At 44.4% G+C, this 2602-nt stretch overlaps 1 long non-coding RNA gene across 1 annotated transcript; it reads left to right on the top strand.

Moving 5' to 3' along the window:
- The first annotated feature begins 1050 nt into the window (after positions 1–1050).
- Positions 1051–2256, top strand: LOC118598690. The gene is made up of 2 exons (XR_004947794.1): positions 1051–1350; positions 1498–2256. It is a non-coding gene; the product is annotated as an uncharacterized LOC118598690 (long non-coding RNA).
- The last annotated feature ends 346 nt before the right edge of the window (positions 2257–2602 follow it).

The following is a 2602-nucleotide window of genomic DNA, read 5'->3' as shown; positions in this document are numbered from 1 at the left end:
CAACAACATAAAACAACCAGAACTAAGTGATAAACTAGATCCTAAGTAATATCCTAATCTTAATCCGCTACTGGTTTGTGCCCGGTACTGCATCTGGTACCGGTTCGAGTCCGGTAGAGGTACCAGTCCAGTGTTGGACTAGGTACCGGGTGTCCAGACGTGAGCCAGTTCTGGGTTAAGGTTAGGGTACTGGTACAGGATGAGTCCCGAGGACCAATGCACTTCTGGTACCGCGTGCCGAGGGTCGCTTACCCTTTGATTTTATAAACAGGCAGCATGTCAAAAAATGATGAGTTTGGACACTCAAAACGTCCTTAATGTCAATATGTGACGGCCTGGGGATGAGAATGTGTTGGAATGAGGAGAAAGCCTGCCTGCTGTGGTTTGAAGATTCCCAGGATTGTGAACTTTGGTTTGGGTTTTGTCAGTAGTTATGATTTTTGGTCATGTTCTGTTTGAATGGTCTCTGTTGCATCACTTTCAGGTCCATGATCCACATCTGTCTTCATTTCTGTTAATTGTCAAGTAATTTGGCCTGTTTGTTTTGACACTCCTTTGTTCCTCCTGTGGGTTTGTCGTTTTTCAATTTATTTATTAAATGATTTAGTTTCCGTCACCAACACTGGTCTCCTGCATTTTGGGGTCTACACCACCAGTTCCTGAAAGCCACAGGGACTCATTCTACCGACATGACATTAGCACTAGTTAGTTTGGGTTTTGAAACGGATTTTGTTCACCCAAATACTTCTTGATTTTGTCTGTTTGTGTTGGTGCCTACCAATCTGTCCTCACACGAGCTGTGGGCTCATTCTGGATCCATACAAATCAGTAATTTGGGATTTTTGGCAAATCAAAAGACAGATTTTGCTGTTCTGAAATTGGTACAGAAGAGATGATTTTTATGACTGACATCTATATCAACATTAAGCTGTCACTACTGGCAGCGGTTTGCATTTAGAGTATGTTTATTTCTTAAAAGACTAATTTATCCAGAATGCAGGTCTTTGACTGATAGCCTAACAGAACGTCTCTTTTTTTCTGGACGGGCTGTAAAAAATAAGAACAAGAAGGCGCCTTTTGCCAGAAAATGGTCAATAAAAATGCTTCACTTAATCAGAGACAAAAGCCGGGCTGGTTACTGTGGCAACAGACACACGCTCCTGCCTCACCTCCTGTAAAACAGCAGAGGGGGAGTTTGCGGAGGTGCTGATGTCAAAAGGCAAGGCCGGCAAAAGCTTGGAGACCCTGACCAGAAAAAGGAGCCCTGAGAGCTGACAAAACTTTTTTATCACCATCAATCGATTTGAAACCCAGGTTTTGTGTTTTGGATGGACACTGCATGGTGGTTTGGTGAGTCCAGTTAGTTCATCATTTTTGTGTGGACTGCTCTCTCCTCACTCCTGTGGGGGGTCTGGCTCTCCAGCTTCCTCCCAAAGTTCAGGAGCATATTTCATGTTGACCTGTGACTGAATATAAGTGTGTGATGATGTCTTTCAGTCTGAGGCTCTGCCATGGGATGACGACCTGTCTGGGCTGGCCTTTGTGACCCTATAAAGATGAGGTGTAACGAGTGGTATTGATTTTGGAAGGATGGACATACTTTGATCATAAAAATTAGAAGCTGAGTGTATAGGGCCTCCCCTACGAATTGATCCCCTGGTCCCCCCAAAACAGCAGTGCACTCCTGGATCTACAGAGAAAGATCGACAGAGGCATTGCTGCGTGTTTTGTTCTCCATGTAAACATAAACACACTTTTTCCAGCATGTCATAGGTGCACTGTGAACAGTGCGTCCTGCCTTCCACAGTGCCACCCACCACATATACATTGACAATGTACACATTGCAAGAATGTAAATAAATATCTGAGAGTTATGTTGACCCTGCATGCGGGTCAGGCAGAACCCTCTGATCCCTCCAGCTGCTCCAGGGCCCGCAGAGGTTAAGACCGCAGAGGTGAAGGGGTTGAAGGGCTTTGGGAATTTCTGGAAGTTTCTGCGAATTGTTGCTCTGCTCTTGGTTCACTCCCGGTTCATTCTTAAGTTCTGAGAGGTGCAAGTGGGGATGCAAGGGGGAGGGCACGCCACACGCTTGACCTGCTACACCTCCATCTTACTGCATTCTCATCATTTTTGGGCACATCTGAGTGATGGCAGAAGTTCATTGCAAATTAGTATTTTCTGGATTGTTTTATGGTATTTCAACTTCTTACATCAAAGAAATCGGTTAAGAACTTGTTCTGACTGTTATTAAAAAATAAATAAATAAACCTAAACATAGTTCATAACTCACTTGCCAACTAAACCAGAACAAACCTTTCCTCTTTTTACAAAAACTCTCCTTACTTGTTTGCAGAGAGCAGCTCTGTCTCAGTCTCTGCGGCAGACTGAAGTTTAGGCCTTTATGAGGCCAACCAGCAGCCTATAGTGTGGACGCATTCACAGAGGCCTCCTCTCCTACAAAGCGCTTGTCAGTCATTGTGTTGAACTTGTGCTTCTTTGCAGCACTCGGCTGCACAGCTGTCGTCAAAGACTTAAGGCTACTTCAGCGCCGCTGAAAGAAACAAACAAACAAAGCCGTAAAACAAGAACATGAGAGACAAA

Source organism: Oryzias melastigma, linkage group LG1, assembly GCF_002922805.2.
Source record: "Oryzias melastigma strain HK-1 linkage group LG1, ASM292280v2, whole genome shotgun sequence".
NCBI classification, from domain to species: domain Eukaryota; kingdom Metazoa; phylum Chordata; class Actinopteri; order Beloniformes; family Adrianichthyidae; genus Oryzias; species Oryzias melastigma.
This window is presented reverse-complemented; position numbering and strand designations above follow the sequence as displayed.